The 23,593-nt window shown below is 40.1% G+C and overlaps 1 protein-coding gene across 2 annotated transcripts in view; it reads right to left on the bottom strand.

The window, feature by feature from the left end:
- The window catches only part of PAK1 (p21 (RAC1) activated kinase 1), a 1,330,007-nt gene that overhangs the window by 348,372 nt on the left and 958,042 nt on the right, over window positions 1-23,593 (bottom strand). The gene's annotated exons all lie outside the window — the stretch shown is intronic.

The following is a 23,593-nucleotide window of genomic DNA, read 5'->3' on the forward strand; positions in this document are numbered from 1 at the left end:
GTGTTATGTGGCGGATTCTAGCGCCCGACAGGCAGCTTACTGTGACCCTCTCCTTGTTCAGTCTGGTGAGTGGGACGTCAGTGTGTCTGACTATGGAGTCACCTATGACAAGTGTGTCTGGCATTGTGTTTGGCCTTAAGGGCTGTGACTGATTTGCACACTGACTTTGTGATCTATGTGTTGCTTGTGTTATGTCATGAGGTGGCAGTTGTTTGGGTGTCTGCTTTGGAGGCCTCTGCTGTTTTGGTAGATTTTTGATCAGTGCCTCCGAGTATGTCTTTGCGTGTTTATGTGTTTGATTTGTAGTTGTGATAGTTCTATGTGAGACTGGGTTTATGGTGTGTGTGGTTACCTTCTCCTCCTGTCTGGTTTTGCCAGTCCTGAGTTGAGAGAGCTCAGCCTCCAGTTTGGCTATATAGTTGCATCTCTCGCATGTATTTGTGTTTTGTGGGAGGAGGAGAGGGTTGTCTGTGTACATGAGGCAATTGTAACATTGCCTCAATATTCCCAGATTCACCAGCTGAGCAGGAGAGGACGCTAGCAACTGACCCTTTGACATGCTAGAAGAAATGAAAAAGTTTGCTGTGTAACGGAGTCAGAAAGGACCTATAGGGAAGTGGGTACCCAAGGGGGTTTTAAGCTAGTGAAGTACTTTGTATAATATAGAAGTGCTTTACCTGACTAAAAATGCTTTAGGAACAAGTGCTGAGCTTTACAGATAGAGAATAGACTGTTTAGATTACAAGTAGAGCAGTTCTAAGGGAAAAAATGAAGAGCAGACTTTACGGAGCCAGAAATAGTTTAACCGGCACTGCCCGATGGTGCTCTAGTGGCAACTCCGCGCTAAATGCAGAAAAGGCAATAAGTCAGTAGTACAGGCTAGCACACTTTAGTGGGCAGCCAAACAATTAAATTAAACAGCAAACAAACACTTTTCGACTTGAATTAGACTAATTTCGACTAAAATGTACTTTTAAGTGCAGATAATAAAAATGCAGTAAATAACTATGAAAACAGTTAAAACTTGCTCTAGGTAAGCAGTAGAAGGTAAAACAAATATAAAAAACAGCAGGATACTTAATCAGGAAAGCAGTCAATTTTTCAGTTCTCTGTAGCCAAGAAGACTCAACAGGACCACGTGGAGCTGTGTCTGAGCAATATGGCTTCAAAAAAATGCCAGAGGCAGATTTTAACCAGGGAACTTCAAAAGAGCTAGAAATGGTCCAAAATGACCAATTACCACAGCTTCTTGTGCTGAGGTCACTTCCCTCAAGGACAGGTAGGCTATTCAAGGCTCCCCACTCCCACTGGTGAGCTAAGAAACTTCCTTCTATCCAAGTAAGGCAATGGACAACACAGGAACTACAACACAGCCCAGGATACAGCAAGGCCTGTAAACTGGTCTAACTAGTTTAGGAGAGGCAGGAAAACAAGGAATATTTTTTGGTTTTTTTTTGTTTTTAAATAGAAACACACAGAAATGCAGAAAAGGCAATAAGTCAGTAGTACAGGCTAGCACACTTCACCCATTTTAAATTTATTTTGCTATGCCCTTTTTCAAGGTTAGTATACTGTGCCTCTGTCTAACAGTGACACAGAAGTAATACCCGGGGTAAACCTACGATCTCCCATCCACTCATCAAGATTCCTCTTGAAAAGAGTCAATGAGGGACTCTGCCTAACCTGGACTGGGATTTTATTCCAGAGTGAAGGGAGCCTCTGGGTTATGAATCTGTCCCTCCAGCATGTCCTATTTATTTCAGTGCTGAGGTTCAAGTCTTGGGATTTGGATTTTCTGAGGTGCAGCATGTCCATTAATTCCGGGTTGGACATGGCTTTATCGTCAGGCACAGATCGCCTCTGAACAGGCGGTATGCCACTGAGTAGAGCTGGAGTTTCTTTAACCAGGCAGCATATGGCATCTGTTTGAGCCCTTTGATCCTCTTGGTGAGGTACTTTTGGGGTCTTTCCAGTTGCTGCAGGTGTCTGGTAAGGTACATCCCAAAAGGGGCATTGTACTCAATTATGGGCCTGATGAGGGATGAGTAAAGAGGCACGATGACCTCCCCTGATCTAGATGTGAATCCCTTCATGATTAGGTGGGCTATATAAAATGTTTTTCTAACCACTTTGGCCACGTGGTTGTCAAATGAGAGATTGCTATCAACTTGGGTCCCCAGGTCCCTAATTACTTCTGTACTTAATGGATTACCACCTATGTGGTAATTTGTGGGCACTTTGTTTTTGCCAAAGGGGATAACTATACACTTTTTGGCATTTAGCTTGAGGCCATGGCTCTGGCATCAGTTGTCTTGTTTCTATGAGGCCCTTTTGGAGGATGCTTGTGTCGGCTGGAGAGTCTATTATGGCGCCCAGTTTGCAGTCATCTGCGAACTTGGTCAGCCACAGTCCTTCCGTGTTGGCCTGTACCTCAGAGAAATATATACCGAACAAGAGAAGTCCCAAGACTGAGCCTTGTGGGACACCACTTGTAACTGGTTTGGAGTCTGACATGGCTCCAGCAATTCTAACCATGTGGGTTCTGTCCTTGAGCCAGTTTGAAATCCATCTAGTGACATAGGGGTTTATATTTAAGCTGGTGAGCTTATCTATAATGCCCAAGTGGGGTATTGTATCGAAGGCTTTTGCGAGGTCCAGGTAGGCTGTGTGGACCACCTTCCCCTCGTCAATGACTGTTTCAAAGAACTCAACCAGGTTTAAGAGGCAGGATCTGCCCTTAACAAAGCTGAACTGGGTAGGATCCAGTGTCTGTAGGTCCCCAATATCTTTATTTATGAGGTCTTAACATACAAGGTTTGTACTAAAATCAGTCACTCCACCCTGCTGATCTCCCTACTGCTTACCTTGCTTATGTTCATTATCAGCTTTATCCTAACAGGGTCATACCACAGCTCTGTTCGGGTTAAAGGTCATAATCAGGAAATTAATACATTTCCCCTCATTTTTCTAAACAATCAGCAGCTTTTGTGGGGCCCCACACAGTCAAGGATGATTATGGGGCCCCCTTGCAGCCACAGGTATTGCAGGTACCTACAGTTGGCTATGTTGTCGGTTTTAGTGGAGAGAATGTCCAAAAAGCAGGGTTTAACTAAGCCAGAGGCAGCATGTCAGTGGTAAAATATTTAATGGAATTGTGAAGCCTGTTACTTGATAAAACAGTGTTACTTTAACCAGAGATATCTTTGAAGTTTAAAGGAGATATAAATAAGAGTTATTACCTACCTAGTTTATAAAGTATATAGGATTGCTGTGCTACCTATTGTTAGTTTGATAAGCATGTTAAAAAATATCAAGATAAAATAAACTTGCTGTTGTTGGGGGCCCCCAGCGACCGCAGGGTTCGCTGGTGCCTAAAGCCGGCTATGGCAGACTGGTAATAAAGATATCATCCGTAGTTTATCAAAATTCAAAGCCATTAATAGCAGGCTTGTGGTCGATTTTCATTGGAGATGCAAGACTGTAGTTATGCAGAATGAGAAGTTGGTAAGGAAATCTGAGAAATTCCACCAAGTCTCGCATTTACAACAGAACACTGACTAGCACAGAGAGTGAAATGTATGGATTACATGAAATGGACAAATTTGATTTTTCTACAGTGCCTATGGAAACTCCATGGTCTCTAATGAATTACAAGAAGGCAAACTGCCTAAAGAAAACCTGCTGGAATTGGAAACAGATCTGAATGGATGGAGTTGCAATCCAAAATGGTGCAGAAAGGACTGTCTTGGATATTTCTGTCGGGGCCAAGGAGAAGTTAGTCCTTCATACTGGTTCTGTGGCTGGTGGCAAGTCCGGAATGAGGAATCAGATTGGAAAATCTAAGGAGACAGTGTTTTGGATTCTACATTGCTCAGATAAAATCTTTTTTGCTATACTCAGTAGAAATAAAGCCTCGACCAGTAAAATTTCAGTTTCTGGATAGCAACAGATTGCCTGTTTCCAAGTATGAATTTTGGAACTCTTTTTGTTAAACTGCTAATTGCAATATCCCAAGTTACAGCCAGGGCTATAGCCTGAGAAACCAATTTTGTACTCACATTCTTAATGTTTCCCACAACCCACAAGGCATTTAAAAAAATGGACACCTCAAAATGTTGACCCCCCCCCCCAGCACTTAATAAAAGTACGCATCATTTTCAGTTCTCTGTACAACTAATTAATGGCATTCTCTTTTAAAATAACTAATCTTGGCTGTAAGCAAACTATGTAACTGTTGCTAGAACATTAATTTAGACAGCTATAATGTTTCTAACTGATTTTCAGAAAAAAATGTACTCAGGGTACAAGCAGTATGACTATCTAGAACTTTGGTTAGATCAATTAAAACACCTAACGATGGAATCTTCCTATAATGACTGCTCTGAGCTATATATACTTCAAATGAGAAAATGGCAAAATTCTGTAACCTATTATTCATGTGCAAGGTTTTGAAGGCTCAATTAATTATGAGCGAAAACCACAAGACCAGTAAAATAGTATTCAACACAGATTTGGTTTAGAAGCAATATATAAAAGCATGGGGGACCATCCCTACACACATTATGTTCTTGATTTAGTCCAATTTTGTTTAGAAAACAATTATTTCAGCTTCAATGACATGGTTTTTCATCAGATACAAGGTACAGCCATGGGTGCCCCATTCGCACCAATGTATGCTAATATATTCATGGGCCTGGTTGAACAAGAGTGTATCTATAAAAATGAATTTGTACAGAAATATGTTAAAATATATTATAGATACATAGATGATTTGATTTTTTTATGTGAAGATGGAATCAATAATATAAATCAATTTGTGAAAGAAATTCAACAAAATAGGTTTAATATTTCTTTTGAAGGATTACAATATGGACATACAGTGAATTTTTTAGATATTAAGTTAATAGGACTAAGTGGTCACCCAATAATTACTAGTATACATAGAAAGTTTGGTATGCCACATGACTTTTTGAAGGCTACTAGTTGTCACCCTAATCAAACTATTCAGTCTTTGCCATATGGAGAGTTCTTAAGGATTTCGCATTTATGTAATGATGACAAAATATTCATACAAGAAATCCAAACAACAAAAGAAATGTTTTTGAGAAGAGAATATGATGCTAGACTGCTTGAACTAGATATTAAGAAAGTAGTAGAATCAAGATATAATTCTCAGAATACTGGTCATGTTGGTTATGTTAACAAATATTATACCAAAAATAAAAATAATATAAATAACTTGGATAAAAATATTTTCTTAGTGTCTACTTATAATTTTTTTAGTAATGATATTAAAAAATGCATTTTGCACTTTTGGGAATTTTTAAAAAATTTTGGGGAACTCAATAATTTAATGGAGAAAAAACTAATTTTTTCATATAAAAGAGGTAGAAGTTTAAGAGTCCATACAAAATTTTCAAAACCAGAGTGTAAAATATATCATGAAATGTCAGATTTTGGAACATTTCCATGTGGAAATTGCAGTATTTGTAGATATATAAAAAAAGTTTTTACAAGTATTAATAATGTTAGGTTTACGTCAGATGGCATATATAACTGTAAGACACAAAAAGTAATTTATGCTATCAAATGTGGGTGCAATAAGTTCTATATTGGTCAAACAAAAAGGATGTTCAAAGTAAGATTACTTGAACATTTAAGGGACATAAGGAATCAAAAAGTAGAAAGCCCATTAGCTTTACATTTTGGTGAATATCATAATGGTTCCAGTGATAGTTTGCAGGCTACTATCCTACAGCAAGTAGCTGATACTGAAACAAATGGCCATATGGTTGAAAAGTTACTGCTAAGCAAAGAAACTATTTTCATTTTAAAGTATGGCACTTTGTTGCCTAACGGATTGAATACAGAGTGCTGTTGGAAAAGTGTAATTGATTAATTGTATAATTGTATAATTCATTTTAATTGTTTTAATTGATGTAAGTATATAAAGTGTTCAAAAATTATGTAGGTTTACTCCTTGAAGGCTTACTGTGGCCGAGGCGCTAGAGAGAGAACATATTGTTTTGTCTGTTTCATCAAGAGAGCTAATAAATCGACTTTATTTTACTGGTCTTGTGGTTTTTGTTCATCTACCTTCTTCTGTTGCTGCTCAATTAAATATGAGACCTAAAGCATGCTATTCTACTTTTGTGGTACAGTATGACACTGTCTGCATCACGTCCAATTAGGAGATGTGAGACGTGGGGAAATCAGCCCTAGGGCAAAAGATTATATCCTATGCTATACTAAATGTAATGCTACAGGGCATTTTTGGGGAAGAATGTCCTGTACATATGGAGAACCATGGTGATATTCAAAAATAGGAACAGATAAAACTGAATAAAGGAATTTTTTAAAACAAAGGCAGCAACAAATGTGTTTCTAAAGCTGGATAAGAGGTAGATTTGTGTAATTCTGTCAAGGCTCTTTCACAGGGAGAGAGAAAACAAGACTAATGAAGCTGTTACTATGGAAAATTAAAGTAAAATGAGAAACAAAAAGGAGAGGGGTTATTAAAGGACTTACTAAACACATGAAGCTGTTAACACTGTTTTCCCTTCTTCAGATTCCCCATTTGCCGTCTGTTCATAGGTTCATAGGTTGGTACTAGGCTATCAGCCCTAGGGCCTATACAAGCCTAGCCATAACAATTCCCTGGCTATTTCTTCCCACATTATTTACTTTCCTGGACCCCTGTCTAGCAGGGCGACTGACGTGATCCCTGGGGTGAATTTCCTTTCTCGCATCCAATCGTCAAGGTTCCTTTTGAAGAGGTCCAAAGAGGCACTATGCTTGACATGTATGGGCAATCTATTCCAGATTCTGGGGAGTCTCTGGGTCAGGAACCTATCCCTCCAGCATGTTTTGTTTATTGTGATGACAAGGTTTAGATCCCTGGAGCGTGTAGCTCTGAGGGATTGGGATTTCTTTAAGTGTAGCATGTCCAAAAGCTCTGGGTTTGACATGGCCTTGTATGTTAAGCAGAGATAGCCTCTGAGTAGACGATATGCGACAGAGTATAGCTGGAGTTTTTTAAGGCGGTCAGCGTAGGGCATCTGCTTTAGGCCTGTGATTCTTTTAGTGAGGTATTTCTGAGGCCTTTCCAGTTGTTGCAGATGTCTTGAGAGGTACATACCAAATGGGGCATTGTATTCTATAATGGGTCTAATGAGGGATGAGTACAGTGGGACAATGATCTCCTTTTTCTGGATGAAAAGCCCTTCGTGATGAGGTGTGCCACATAGAAGGATTTCCTGACTGTTGTGGCGATGTGGTTATCGAAGGTGAGACCACTGTCCACCTGTGTCCCCAAGTCTCTTATCACACTTTCTGTGTTTAGTGTACTGCCACCTATATGGTAATTCATGGATACATGTTTTTTCCCAAAGGGATAACAATACATTTCTTGGCATTGAGCTTGAGCCCATGGCTCTGGCACCAAGCATCTGTTTCTGTAAGGCCCTTTTGTAGAGTATCCACATCATTTGGGGATTCAATAATGGCTCTCAGTTTGCAGTCATCTGCAAACTTTGTTAGCCAGAGTCCCTTAGTGTTGACCTGTACTTCAGAGAAGTAGATGCCAAACAAGAGCGCCCCAGGACTGAACCCTGAGGTACTCCACTTGTCACTTGTCTGGAGCTGGATTTGGAGTCAGCTACTTTTATAGTGTGGGTTCTATCAGTAAGCCATTTAGCAACCCATTGGGTGACATAGGGATTAATGCCCAACTTAGTAAGTTTATCTATGATTCCAGAGTGGGGGATGGTGTCAAAGGCCTTGGCAAGGTCTAGATAGGCTGTGTGGACCACCTTACCATTGTCCATGGCTCTGGAGACTGATTCAAAGAAGTCAATCAGGTTCAGGAGACAAGATCGGCCCTTCACAAACCCAAACTGGGTGGGGTCCAGTGTTTGAAGGTTGCCAATGTCTTTGTTTATAAGTTCCATGATAATACGCTCCATGGCCTTGCAGATAAGGCTTGTCAGACTGATGGGACGGTAGTTTCCGGGATCCAAGGTGGATCCCCCCTTGTGGATTGGGATAACTGTAGCTCTGCGCCACTCAGTGGGCATGAAACCTGAGGTGAGGCTATGATTAAACATGACACTTAGGTGAGGTGCCAGTTCATATTATAGTTCATGTAGTACACAGCCCGGGATGTCATCTGGTCCCATGGATGCTGTATTCTTGGCTTTAGAGAGTGCGTTTTGTACCTGTGTGGCCGTTATTACTGGAATTTGGCAATCTTCCGGTATTGAGATGGGCCATTTAGGGGGTGAGAGGGGGGTGAAGTTGGCACTGAATCGATCTGCCACGATATTGGCAATATCCTTTGGATCAGTATATTTAATGCCATTCTGTTTTAGCTCAGAGCAGATCTGAGCATTGCCATTTAGATTTTTGACATAGTTATAGAATGCTTTGTGGTTGTCTTTGGAATCTTTGGCAATTTTATTTTCGTAACTAGCTTTGGAGGATTTTATGAGGCATCTCAGTTTCTTACTGAGGCTAGTAAGGGAGTTTTTTGCATCCTGGGATTTTCCTCTTTTCTGCAAAAGTTTCTTCCTTTTGTTATAAAGTTTGTTTATGGCAGGGGACCACCAGATTGGCTTCCTTTTTCTGGATGAGAGCATTTTGGTTCTATTTGGGATGGCACGATTCATGCATGAGTGGATGTGCTCGTACAGTGCCTTAGTGTAGGATTCAGCAGTTTCAGTTCCCGTCTGCATGGGTGTCATGAAGTTTGTCACTTCTGACTTGAGTAGCATGACGTTGGCTTTGGAGAAGTTTTTTATGGTGGTTTCTTTACTGCGCGGTGGGTGTGGGATGTGGATGTTAAGGGTGATTAGCTTATGGTCAGACCTGACTAACGAGGGGTGACCATAGGTATGGAGCATTGATTTCCCATGTTGGTAATGACCAGGTCTAGGATATTGGAGCCCCTGGTAGGACTATGGATTAGTTGATCCAGGGCGTTGGAATTTATGAATTCCAAGAACCGTTGTGCAAAGGTGTTGGGACATGAGTAGTTTTCCCAGTTAATGGCAGGGTAGTTAAAATCACCCAGTATTAGGGTGTTTGGTTCTATCTTAATATTTTCCAGTATGTTTAGAAAGGTGCAGTGAGAATCTTGGGGTATGGTGGGGATCTGTAGCAAGCTACAATTTGGATTGCAGTCTTACCTAGTGTTAGTTGCACTTGGAGAATTTCAGACACATTGTGTTGGCCAACTAGCCTGGTGGTGTGAATATCCTTGGTGAATATTGACACTCCTCCACCTTTAGTGTTTCGGTCCTGGTTTGGTGGCGAAAAGTGTGGTAAGAGTTGTAGCCTGGTATTGCAGGGGTGCTCTCTGGAGCCTTGAACCAGGTCTCAGTTACTGCACAGATATCGATGTTCTCCATTTTAGGAGTGCCTCGAGAGAGTGCATTTTGAGGTTTAGACTTCTAGCATTGAGTAGCATTACCTTCAGATTTTGCATGCTTGTACCTGTTACGGTGGTGGTTTTGTCCTTTGAAGTTTGCCTAAAAAAGGCACTATAGGGGTGGCAAGAGCCTTAGCCAGTAACCTGAATCCCAGGGGCGACAGGTGCAGACCATCTCTGGCAAAGCATCATGGTCTGTCAATCATGTCATCCCAGGCAGACAGATACTGGATCCCCTTTGAATGACACCATAAGCTTAGCCAATTGTTGAAGTCAATCATTTTATCCTTATATCTGTTCCGCTATGATTTGCTGAACTTCCTGTTAAGAGTCTGCCTGAAGTGCCATGTTATTTGCATGCAGCAGTCTCGTTGATCTGTTCCCTCCAACCTATTTGTTAATGAAGTTTATCACTAGTATGAACAAAAGTGGGCTTAGAGATGAATCCTGATGCACTAACAGGGTCACAGGGGTCCTGCACACAGCCTGCATTAATTCTTCTAATACTTCATGGACTTTGAACTGTTATAAAACTACCTAAATTAGCTTTACAGAGACTTTTTCATATGCTTTCTTTGAATGAAGGAATGTTCATTTGGACTTTTTCACCATCGCTAACTTCGTCTCCACTCTCTGTCTCAATGTAAACATTGGGATGATTACATTACATCTTAATCTGAAAAGGAACTACTTACCACCCATCTAACTTTGTACTACTTTGCATATTTGTTTTGTCAATCGCCCTCTCCAACACTTTCAAGCAGTGTGACAGGAGTTTGATATCTTCAGACTGCCCACAGTTAATATCCCCTTTGTCCTTGTACACGGACACTTAAATGCTTACTCTGCAGTCATCTGGAGTACACCTTTTTCTCCATACTGCTTATGAGTGCTGTTGGGAGCTATTTTTCCCCATAATGTACCCAATATCTTGATCACATCTGCTGTGACTTCATCTAAGCCTGTTGCTTTCCCTGACTTAATTCCCTTTGTCCTTTTTGTGCTTTCTGCAGGGTGTCGTTCTTCTCTTTTATCATTAGCTGAGCAATGGTTTACAGGATGCATATTTTATTAATGTTTAAATACCTTCAGGGAAGAATACTTGCCAGGTATAATGGAACTGATCATTGCACTGGGTGTAATCATCAGAGAATCAGTAATGGCCGCATCAGAGAATCAGTGATGTCATGGCCGGTGATCTCCTCTCAACAGGCTTTTCTCTTGATAGGAGAGAGAAGTTTGTTACTAATTTTCTAAAATAAATCATATACTATGAATGGGGGATACACCTCCCAGCAGGAGGAAGGAGATTGTCACAATAATCCTGAACGAAGAGAAGATTATTACTTTATGAGACTCTTACCACTTAACTCTTAGTTCTAAATCATGAGTACGAGATTGTCACCTTACCACCACCAAGGACCTTTATAGAGTTCTTCCAACATCAATGAATCTCGATCAAATACATTTTATTCCAGGCACAACTACCTGTCACAACCTGAAAAAAAATCAGCTGTCTTGATAGAGCACATGAACCAAAAAGGTACTTCATTATTCATGATTAGTTTTGATACATGGAAATTGGAAATACTTAGCTTGGAAATACTTATTTTTGGTCTTAGTATGGGTGTGTTTTGGAAAACTTTTTCAACATCTGACAGTTAAACACCTCAAGACTCAGTACAGGTAAAAGCAGGGGACAGATTCTCTTCTGTATTTGAGTCAAGTAGAGGAACTTGATGGTAGTTACCTCTACTTTCCAGAGTAGGAATATCTAATACAATACTCAATAACTAAGGGTCTCCCTATATGTCCACAATAATGCACCGGCTGTGCGCCAGCGCTTTAGATGTCAAGTAGCTAAAAACCTCAGTGGGCCACCCACAAATGGACAGGCTAATGGAACATTTTTACAGAACCTTAAAATCCATGCTAAAAAAAAATTGAGGAATATTGTGAAAATTGGGACTAGTTACTACCCTGCCACGTTTCTGCCATTACAGTACCATAAATTGTTGAGCTCTTCTGAGCTGTTAGATGGCAGACACCCATCTGGATTGTTAGATACTGCTAGAGAAACTGGTGAAGACGGCAAAACCCCAGATGAGTGACACAAGTACATTACATCAACTCATTAGGACGAAAGTAGTAATGCACAATGTATGGGGAACATATGGAAAGAGCTCAGCCCACAAAACAAGGCATGCACAGCATGATATATAAGCACAAGAGAATTCAAAGCTGGACACCAAGTGTTAGTTTTGATACCCTCCAAAGAAGACAATTTTTTTGGCTAAGTGGCTGGATCCATTTGAAATAGAAAAAGTGAATGATGTAAATTACAGGGTTATACACACTGGTAAAAGAAGGCCAGAAAATATACTATGCAAGTGTTCTGAAACCATGGAAAGAATGCAATCATTTGTTAGTCTACTGAAACTAACAGACCTGGGGAAGACAGAAAACTGACCCCCTTGCCTTCAGAGAAGGTAGATGACACATTAAACAAAAACAGATGAGGGAGTTTCAGTTAAAAAAGGCAGACAGTTATTTGGGATAAGTTTGATCACCATTAGAGAGACTCTGAGGGAAAAAGATAAACTTAAAACCTTTTAGAAAACAAGAGGCACAGAGAAAGGCTTTGCAGAGGAAGCACAAAAGATATTCAAGATGGAAGTGATAGTACAATCAACAAATGATGGGAATGCCCCCATAGTGTTAGCCCCCAAACCTGATGCAATTAATGCAAAAAAAGTTGGCAAAAGTAAAATATTTTAGATCTAGGAAAGGTCCTGTCACTGGCTGAAGCCAAACGTAAGACAGCCCTTTCAATACTGAAGAGTCTATTCCAGTATACTATTCTTCCCCTGTAATGTTTCAATGCGGTTGCTTGCTTAGATTATGTGATACACACTTAGCGCTGGAACTCCCCATTTACTAAGGCCCAGGTTGCGTTAGAACTCATTGAGACAAGCCAGGTTAACTCTCATGGACTCCAAAAGCAATACAGGGATGAGAGAGGTAAAAGATTTACATTGTATAATCTACCTACTTGTTGACTGGGCAAGTGCAAATGAAGCAATGGACTCCAACTGTCCCTTTCCAGGGGTGATCCTTCATTACTACCTAGTTAAGAAACAGTAGGAAAATAAAGGTGGAAGGAGCAAACCCTGGCACGCCCTGGAAACACAAATCAACATCTCAAGAGCTTTAGTCCTTTGCACTAACTTGGCAGGAAATGTTAGGTCCCAAAAAACAAAAAAGCAGCAGTGAGAGATTGGTCTATTACAAGCACTAAAAGCAAGTAAACTTATTCCTGGGGATAGTGGTGTAATACTGAAAATGTGTACCCCAGTTAATAACAGAAAGTCTAAAGTTGTAAGGAATGCATCAGGAATGACTGAAGAATGTGCCGATACAGCTGTACAACAGACATCATGATTAGTACTTAAAGGGAAGCTGGCATGCAGTTGAATGAAAAATAAAAACTTGATCAAGACAGAAGTGGATACTATTGCAAGCACATTAAATATACTAGTGCATAACCTTGTTTATTCATTTAAGGGTAGCCAGTCCCCTTTTTATTAAGAGGAGAAAAAAAAAAAAGTTAACTGAGAACATGAAAGCTTTTTTTTTTTACATCTGAGAGGTAAACAAGATAGGACAAGGGGCAAATGGTACATTTATAAGGAGAGCACAAGCTTTAGCTTGAACTTCCAGCAGTGATCAAAACCAACTTTAAAAACAGGTAATGTTTATGGGTATAACTGACTATTTGGGTAGCTATCCTTAAATGGAAGGGTAGCTTTCATCTTTGTAAAGTGTATACAGTCTAATTTGTTTGCAGTGAGAGAAAAGTGGTTGGGGGGTTTGAAGATATAATTAATTTTCTGTTTCTTGAGTGCTTTTACTGAAGCAATGTCTGGGGAAAATGTGACAATGGCTTAGAGATGACAAGCAGTAACTACATAGGAGATCAGTTGGCCAAGCATTAATGCGCATACGTAATTTGCACTATTACTCTATTTTTGTTTTACTTGGATCACTTGCCTGTGTACTTAAATAAAGGATTTTCGACTGGAAATAGACTGCCTGCCTTGCTTGGATTACTTTTGAATACTTAGTAGTTCTGTACAATTATATATTTTTTATTTATTTGTTTATTTTGATTTAAGACAAGTTTAAGTTCGTTATTTCTACTACTATTGTCTGATCTGATTAATATACAGTGATTAACTAGAGATATATGGACTGAAAATCTTCCACACAGAGAAGTTTCTTACTTTTGTTTTTAATTTGCAATTTGGAACCATATATTCAAATAAAGTGTCATGCAGTATATGTGAAAGTAGTAATTTCTTATCAGAATGTATATTTTAATTTTACCATTAATTATCAATGTCATTGCAGGTATTAGACAAAACAGTAGAGAGTTATTTTACGAACTGTAAGTTGTAAATAGCAGTGTTATAGGACATAGGTTTGGTTAGAAATTAGTGTGCAAATCTGGCAAAGAAAAGACCTCAGAAAGGATATTCAGCTGATTATCAGAAACAAAGGATAAGGTGTGTGTTGGAGGGGTAATACTACTTGATTGTGAGAGAGGCTCCAACGGTGACAGAAGACAAAATGAAACAGAGTAAGGGTAGATTTGTGATAAGATGGTTACTGACAGGGAAGGAGGATTAATTACTCTAGCATTTATTAATACTCAGCCGAAAAGTACTACAGAGCTTAAGATGATTTTGGGAGATATAATTAACTTTCAGCAAGAAATATTTCTTATTGGTGGAGACTGGAAGCTGATTTGCAATAGTGATGATATATCAAAGGAAAATATAACAAAATATGGTACATTTCCAAAGAAATCTATGAGAATATTTGGAATGAAATATGTGAATTAGCACGGCGCAGACAGAAATGATAGGCTCAGGGATTGGTACTAGGCTATCGGCCCTAGGGCCTATACAAGCCTAGCCATAATTCTTTGGCTATTTCTTCCCACAACATTTACTTCCCTGGACCCCTGTCGTGATGCCCTGGGTGAATTTCCTATCTCCCATCCAATCATCAAGGTTTCTTTTGAAGAGGGCAAAAGAGGCGCTCTGCTTGACATGTATGGGCAGTCTATTCCAGAGTCTGGGGAGTCTCCGGGTCAGGAACCTATCCCTCCAGCATGTTTTGTTCATTGTAATGACAAGGTTTAGATCCCTGGATGGTGTGGCTCGGAGGGATTGGGATTTCTTTAAGTGTAGCATGTCCAACAGCTCAGGGTTTGACATGGCCTTGTATGTTAAGCAGAGATCGCCTCTGACTAGACAATATGCGACAGAGTAAAGCTGGAGTTTTTTTTTTTTTTAGACGGTCAGCATAGGGCATCTGCTTTAGGCCTGTGATCCTTTTAGTGAGGCATTTCTGCGGCCTTTCCAGTTGTTGCAGATGTCTTGAGAGGTACATACCAAATGGGGTATTGTATTCTATAATGGGTCTAATGCGGGAAGAATACAGTGGGTCAATGACCTTTTTTCTGGATGAAAAGCCCTTAGTGGTGAGGTGTTCCACATAGGCTTTCCTGACTGTTGTGGCAATGTGGTTATTGAAGGTGAGACCACTGTCGACCTGTGTCCCTAAGTCTCTTATCACACTTTCGGTGTTTAGTGTATTCCCACCTATGTGGTAATTCACGGGTACATGTTTCCCAAAGGGGATAACTACACATTGCTTGGCATTGAGCTTGAGCCCATGGCTCTGGCATCAAGCATCTGTTTCTGTAAGGCCCTTTTGTAGAACATCCACATCATTTTGGGATTTAATAATGGCTCCCAGTCTGCAGTCATCTGCGAACTTTGTTAGCCAGAGTCCCTTAGTGTTGGCCTGCACTTCAAAGAAGTCGATGACAAACAAGAGCAGTCCCAGGACTGAACCCTGAGGTACTCCACTTGTCTGGAGCTGGATTTGGAGTCGGCTACTTTTAGTGTGGGTTCTGTCAGTAAGCCAGTTGGCAACCCATCGAGTGATGTAGGGATTAATGCCCAGCTTAGTAAGTTTATCTAGGATTCCAGAGTGGAGGATGGTGTTGAAGGCCTTGGAGAGGGTCCAGATAGGCCTTACCCTCTTCCACAGCTCTGGAGACAGTTTCGAAGAAGTCAATCAGGTTCAGGAGACAAGATCGGCCCTTCATGAACCCAAAGTGGGTGGGGTCTAGTGTTTGAAGGTTGACATTGTCTTTGTTTATAAGTTCCATGATAATATGTTCCATGGCCTTGCAGATCAGGCTCGTCAGACTGATGGGGCAGTAGTTCCCAGGATCCAAGGTGGATTCCCCCTTGTGGAGTGGGATAACTGTAGCTGTGTGCCACTCAGTGGGCATGAAGCCTGAGGTGAGGCTATGATTAAACATGACACTTAGGTGAGGTGCCAGTTCATTTTGTAGTTCATGCAGTACACACCCTGGGATGTCATCTGGTCCCATGGATGCTGTATTCTTAGCTTTGGAGAGTGCGGATTTTACCTGTGTGGCCGTTATTACCAGAATTTGGCAATCTTTCGGTATTGAGATGGGTCTTTTAGGGGATGAGAGGGGGGTGAAGTTGGCACTGAATCGATCTGCCAGGATATTGGCAATGTCCTTGGGATCAGTATATTTAATGCCATTCTGTTGTAGCTCAGAGTAGATCTGAGCAATGCCATTTAGATTCTTGACATAGCTATAGAATGCCTTGTGACTGTCTTTGGAATCTTTGGCAATTTTATTTTTGTAACTGGCTTTGGAGGATTTTATGAGGGATCTCAGCTTCTTACTGAGGCTGGTAAGGGAGTTTTTTGCATCCTGAGATTTTCCTCTTTTCTGCAACAGTTTGTTCCTTCTGTTTTATATATATATATATATATATATATATATATATATATATATATATATATATATATATATATATATATATATATACCTCAACATACAATAACTGGGTTAGACTTGACAGAAATTATCTTTTACAGGAGCATGGGTATTTAACTGAAAGCTTTGAAACGCATCCAATAACTATTTCATATCATGCAGCAATAAAGACTAAGATAAAGATACAGGGTAATGAAGTACAAAGGAAACACTGGCATTTTTCTACTTACCTGCTAAAAACAGAGGAATTTAAGGAATGACGAGTGAAAATGATTCAACAGTTATTAGGGAAGATAGACATTTCTTCAGAAAGGATAGCTATGGAGCAGGATAAAATTAAAACAGTTTAGAAACATGGCAGAAATGAGAGACAAAGACGGGAAAGTAGTAACAGGAATTGTTTAGAAGGGTTGTCACAGGTTAAAATATTGAGAAAGGTGAATCTCATAGAACAAGATAAGCAATTGCAAACTGATAATGGAAAAATAAGGGAGCATTTGGATATTTCAGATTATGGAATGTTTGCTATTATGCAATTCTTTTTTACAGCAACACCAAAGTGCAAAACCTCTTAGGACTGCAACCTAGGCAGCAAAGTAGAAAAGGTTGTTGTCAGACTTGGGGAGCTTATGGCAAGAAATCTACCTGGAGATCCTCTGGAGGCATAAGAGACATTTCAGAGTTTCTATAACAAATTGTATAAAGCAGTGCAATGGGGGAATCAAGAAAAGGAACAGATGGAAACATTTATGGAATAGTTAACCTTGTCAAGGACAGAGGAAGATAACACTCAAGAATTAATAGCTAAGGGATGAGATCAAACATGGTGATGCACAATCCATTAGCAGAAAAGTCTCTAGGAACAGATGGTATTCCTATGGAAGTCAGGAGGGAAAAAAATTTTAAAAATTGGAAGATTTTAATACTTTAAAGGGGGGCAGTGCCAGCATCTTGGAAGACAGCTGTATTGGCTACATTACCTAGAGGGTAAACACCCATCAGTCTGAGATTTATACAGACCCATTTCAATTTTAAACCATGCTCATAAAGAGTTTGTCTTTACTAGCCAAAAGAATGGCAAAGGTGTTACCAAAATTGTTAGATATGGATGAATGTGGTTTTGCACGGGGGAGGCAAATATTTGACATTAATAGAATGATGACCCAGACGGAAGCAGAGTATAAGAAAATTATACTTCTGATGCAGAGTCTTGATGCAGAGAAAGCATTCAATAGAGTTAGCAGGCACTTCAGAACGGCAAGAGCAGCATTTGCACACATTGATACAGCAATGAGGTTAATTAGTAGGTTATATGAAGAGTAAGACGCAAAAATTAAGATGACAGCATTCCTCTCCGAAAAGCTGTGCTTGAACAGAGAAACCAGAAGGGAGTGTCTTCGTTTCCCCTTCATTATTTGTTTGGGGTTGGCAAACTGGTTAAGGTGTTTACCTCACAGACAAGACACAGGGCTCGATTCTCACCTTTGAGATGAAATTGGCTAGTCTTAAAATGGCCCCCAAGGGCAGTTAACCTAGGAATTATCAATGACTCTATGATATTAGAATATTAGAGCAATGGCAAAGAAATCAGGACTCAAATTCAAGGTTATAAATAGTACGATAATCAAGAAAAGTTAACTATTTGTGGATGATATTTTGTACTTGACAAATCGAGAAAAGGGCAATCTGGTATTGCAGAATATTTTGAGACAGCTTCAAGACTTTTCAGGCTACAAAACAAAGATAAAACAAAAGCTACAGTAGTAAATTATGCATTGACACATTAATTGGCTGAATACTAATATATATAGGGACAGAAGATGAGGTTATTTAAGCGGGATATGTGGTAAGAGAGACAAACAAAAGACAATATAAACAGTGAAAATGTTGATATTTTTTATTAACTTGAAAAGAAATTGTATACCAGAATAAAGAAATGGAGGAATTTATTTAGGACACAAAAAAGTTGAGATTTAAGTGGGATATGTCATTTCTCCTCAAAGAACAAGGTGGTTTAGGATTACCTGATTATAAGGGATACTTTACAGTCATGCAGTTAAGGCTCACATAAACAACACAAGCAGGTTACAAATCAAAGTGCAAATACAAGATGACCACCATGAAAGAGGAAGGGTCAAGAAATAATGGAAGAGCAGGATTTTTGATGCAGGCCCTTGAGAAGAAGAATGAACACTACCTGTTGCCTAGGCTACTGTCCTAAGAGTTTTTGTGGCAAAAGGGTGCTGCAATTTATTGAAAAAATGGCAAAGGGACCAAGGTACTGGGAGCATGCAACTATGTAGGAAAAGCTAACAGAATGGGATGAAGCTGAGTGGAAGTCTGGACTGCGGGTTCAAGACTGCCTTCCCTATCAAGGATTGCTAGTAAAATAGAGGCAAAGAGAAAGGGGTAAGGGACTGTTAAGTGAAAGACCAGCTCAACGTGAGTTTTTAGTAGTGTCTAAAGCAGAAGCTGCTGTTATAAACTGGTTAATTAGTTGGGTAGATAAAATCACAAGTCAAGCAAGGAACCAGGAAAGAACAAAACTAATAACCAAAAAATATTCCCAGGTGAAACGGACCCTTGGTTTGTGGCTCCTGAGCAGTTTGTTTCGCCTGGAAATATTTTTTGGTTATTAGGGTAGATAAAATACTGTATAATGACAAGGAATAAACTAGAAAGTTAGGGAAGAGAAAATGGAAAGGTATTATACAAAGGAACAGTGGAAGGACATCTGTATAGCTCCCACTATGCAAAGTCCAGAAGGTTTTAATTTTTTTGCACGAAAGAGCTTGCATAAGTATTTTTATACCCCAGACAGACGTCAGAGAATTTTTCCTCATGCACACAGCAATTGCTGGAGGTGTGATGAGAAAGAGAGAGGTAACTGGGACCATGTTTTTTGGGAAATGTTAATGAATAGGCAGATTTGAAAAAAAAAGCCATACAGATATGACAAAAAGGAGTATGTGGGCACTGGAGGCAGACAACACTTTTAAACAGCTAAAAGAAATAGTGTACACCGAGCCCATCTGAAAATGAAAGTTCAGCAGGACCTCTATAGTTTACACTGATGCGTTACAGTCTGGCCTAGGGATAGCGCTAATACATGCCTTTAAAGGGGGAAGAACACCATATATGTATTTTAAGTTAAGTAGAGCAGAAACTATGCATTCCACTATTGAGAGACAGAATGTTTGGCAATCAAGCTTGTGTTCCAATTTTTCTTGACTGGGACTTCGCATTGGTTACAGAACATACCTCCTAATGTGGCTACATATGCAACAAGATGGAAATATTAAACTTTGTAGGTGGATAATCTCCTTTCAACCATTTCAGGTTATGGAAAAACAAGGTCAGCTCAACTAACCACAATGAAGATGGCCACCAAGGGCTCTTAGCCCATCTAGTGGGTCTAAAACAGAGGGCTGCAAGCTGCGGAAGGGGGAGTTAAATCCAACACTGTGGCAGTTCTCACCCAGTATGACAATGACAAAAATTAAGTGAAAATCTTGTAAATATTGTACACAAAATGTTTTGTAAATGCAATGCAAATGTAAATTGTCACTTAATGCAAACAGGACATTTTTTCTACATTAGTTAGAAAGGTTCTAGTGGCAGTTCTGTTAATAAGTAACCATTCTATTATGTACATACTAAAAAGGAAGGTTATGACCCTGTTAGTCAGAGAAGTTCACCGCTCGACACAGGGGGCATTTGTATATAAAACTGCAGTTCTGACTACTGCACAGTAGAGATAACCTATAGTCGCCTGGACACAAAGAACACAGACAGAAGGAAGCTGTGTTGAAGCACCTTCAGATAGTAACAGAACTGATATAAGAAATACTACTAACAATGGCCATCATATCCCAGGATGAAATTTTGCAATCACCCATCCAGCCTGGTTTTAAAAGTTACTAGGGAAGTAAACACAAGAGTAAGTCACTAACACCAACGGCAAGTTTTTCTTTTTAGAATATGGCCTCTCCCTTTTTTAATTTCTCCATATATTTTGGGTTTCTAATACTGTGATGGGAAAGGACCCTATTCCTAAGTCAAAGTACGATTAAAGTTCATGAAATTAGTATTGTTTTACTCTAGGCTTGGTTGACTTCTTTGACTCAGTTACCAGAGCTGTGGATGAAGATAAGGCAGTTCATACAGCTTACCTAAATCTGGCCAAGGCCTTTGATACCATTCCTCACTCATGAATTATTGATAAAATCACATAAGTAGGCATCAACCCCTACATCATTAGGTGGGTTGCAAATTGGCTCACAGATAGAACCCACAGTGTGGAAGCAGCAGACTCCAAGTCAGACTGCTGACCAGTCATGAGTGAAGTCCCACAGGGATCGGTCCTGGATCCTCTTCTGTTTGGCATCTACTTCTCAGAAGTCCAGGCCAACATGGAGGAACTCTTGCTGACCAAGTAATCAGACTGCAAGAAGGGAGCCATTATTAACTCTCCAAGTGATGCCGACATCCTACAGAAAGGGCTCATTGAGACCAATGACTGGTGTCGAAACCATGGCCTTAAGTTTAATGCCAAAAAATGGGTAGTCATCCCCTTTGGGAAAAACTCAGTTTCCAGTAATTACCACATCGATGGGAACCCATTGAGCACTGGAGGCGTTAGAGATCTGGGGACGCAGGTTGACAGCAACCTCTCCTTTGACCCCCACATTGCCACTGTGGTCAGAAAGTCCTTCAATGTAGCACATCTCATTACCAAGGGTTTTGCATCCAGGAAGAAAGAGATCATCATTTCTCTATGAATGGTCTAATGAGGGAAGAGTAGAAAGTATAATGCCCCATTTGGCATGTACCTCACTAGACAGCTGCAACAGCTGGAGAGGCCACAAAAGTACCTCACAAAGACAATCCTAGGCCTTAAACACATGTCCTACATGGACACTCAAAAAACCTCCAGCTATTCTCTGTCTCATATTGTCTGCTAAGAGGCGATCTCTGCTCGACTTACTAAGCCATGTCTGACCCAGCTCTCTTAGAAATGCTACATCTAAAGAAATCCCAATTCTTCCACACTACACACTTCAGAGACCTCAACCTCATTACCACAATCAACAGAACATGCTGGAGGAACAGGTTCATAACCCAGAGACTGCCCATGCTCTGGAACAGACTTCCCATACATGTCAAGCAGAGCACCTCACTGGCCCTCCAAGAGAAATCTTGACGGGTGGATGGGAAATAGAAAGTTCACCCGGGGATCACTCCAGTGGCTCTAACTTATAGAGGCATTGGGAACTAATGTCGGGCGACACAATGCCAGGGCACGTCTATGGGCTAGGCTTATAAAGGCTCCAGGGCCATTAGCCTAATACACACCTATGAACCTATGATGTCAGCCAGTAGTGCTCTTCGCAGCACCCGCAATGTGCCCACTATTGACTCCTCCTGCAATTCATACTGCGTTACATGTATTGGTAAAGGTTTACTATTAAAACTTGGAAACTGCATTAGATGACTGGCATATGGTCATCTTGCAGTTTTCAAGTGGGCAGAATGTCGAACCTAAATCGATCTACTACACTACAGTGAACGGGTAATGTAAATCAAGGATATGAGTACGACATTGTGCAGAGGTATCGGGGCTCATTGAGGAACAGGGAGATAACCCATTTCCTCACTGAAGTGCAATCTCAGAGTTGGTATACTTAATGTGCAGGGTGTGTGGGGGGCAAAGTCCCCCTACAAAAAACAGTAGAATTAACATAATGCTGACTGCACAGTCTAATGGTATGTTAATGTTCACATAACCTCCTGCTATGCTGAATACTTCGAACCACGGTTGTCTATGTATTCATTTTTGGATTGGTTTACTATTCAGTATGCCAAATTCCACATTTAGAGTCAACATTTTAAATGGTCAACCGATGCGAAATTGACAGGCCAATAGTAAACCACTAGTAACATAGCTAAATATGACTGTACACACTTTTTTTTATAAGACCTGTTGCTCCTATTGGAACTATCTGGGTATCTTTCTTCCACATTGCTCTTGTTTCTGCCTGCAAATTCTGAAATGTTATGACTTTGTCTCTCTCTCTCTACACAGGACACTGTAGTCACTGGGTGCAGTGATTTCTATGATCAATGTTACTTTTGTCTTCTTTTCCTGGACTACTATATCTAGTTTTCTAGCATCTATCTTTTGAACTGTTGGTAACGGATGATCCCATGTGATACAGACTTCATTTTCTATGATGCTTTGTGGCTCAGATTTACAGCATTTTTCAGCCAATTCAATACCATAATGTTTGCACAATCCCCAGTGCAACAGTCTTGATACATTATTATGCCTTTCAGTATACAGTCCTTCTGCCAGTAGAATGTCACAATCAGCAACAAGGTGCGCGAAAGTTTCCAATTCGGTTTTACAAAACCTACATTTGTCTGTTTCTCCCACATGTTCAATGGACTTTGTAAACCAGTATGTACGTAGCCCACTATCTTGGGCCACCAATATTAACCTTTCATCTCTTGGTTTAAAATCGCCTCTCCTTAACTATTCCTGAGTTCGTTCCTGATCAACATGAGGTTCTTCCAGAAGTTATCTATACTTGCAACTATATTTATGCTTTTCCACATTTCTTGCCTTCTCATCTGGTCCTTCACCTTATATTCTTTCTTTTGTTTTTTGGCACATTCAGTTGCTGTCTTAGGCAGCAACATGGCTTAGGCCAGCTGATCAGGGAACAATGAGACACCCAAGTAAGGAAAACGCTTGATGCTCAAAGTAGGAGGCCAACTAATTGGAGAAAGCAGACCAAAAACATTTCAGGAATTAGAAAGTGGACAATACTTCAGTCTACACACACACTTAAGGAGAAACTGAACTTGACATTTGTGAACAGTGAGGCAAAACACAGTTTTACAGTGGTTTTACCAGTGCTATCGTTATCACAGACATCGAGATGCTTATAGTCAGCTGCGGTTTTAGACTATGGTAAGAAACAGATGACCGATTAGTTTTATGTTTCACCTTCTACCCTCACAATGAGCTATGGTTTTGCATTTTTTTTTTGGTTTACTTCATCAAACAATAGCTGGTCAACAGCAGTTTCTGACAAGGCAACGTAACTGTTCTCAGACAGTTTGTAAAAAAAATTTCCAACACCATGTTCAACTGACACTGATACACTGGCTAGTAATAAACCTCACAAGCTCTTACTTTACAACAGGCCTAATACACAGGTACACAGTTTACTTGCATCAACCTTGTAGCTTACTTGCTCTATATA

This window comes from Protopterus annectens, chromosome 5.part1 (assembly GCF_019279795.1).
Source record: "Protopterus annectens isolate FY-2018-M chromosome 5.part1, PAN1.0, whole genome shotgun sequence".
Taxonomy (NCBI): domain Eukaryota; kingdom Metazoa; phylum Chordata; order Ceratodontiformes; family Protopteridae; genus Protopterus; species Protopterus annectens.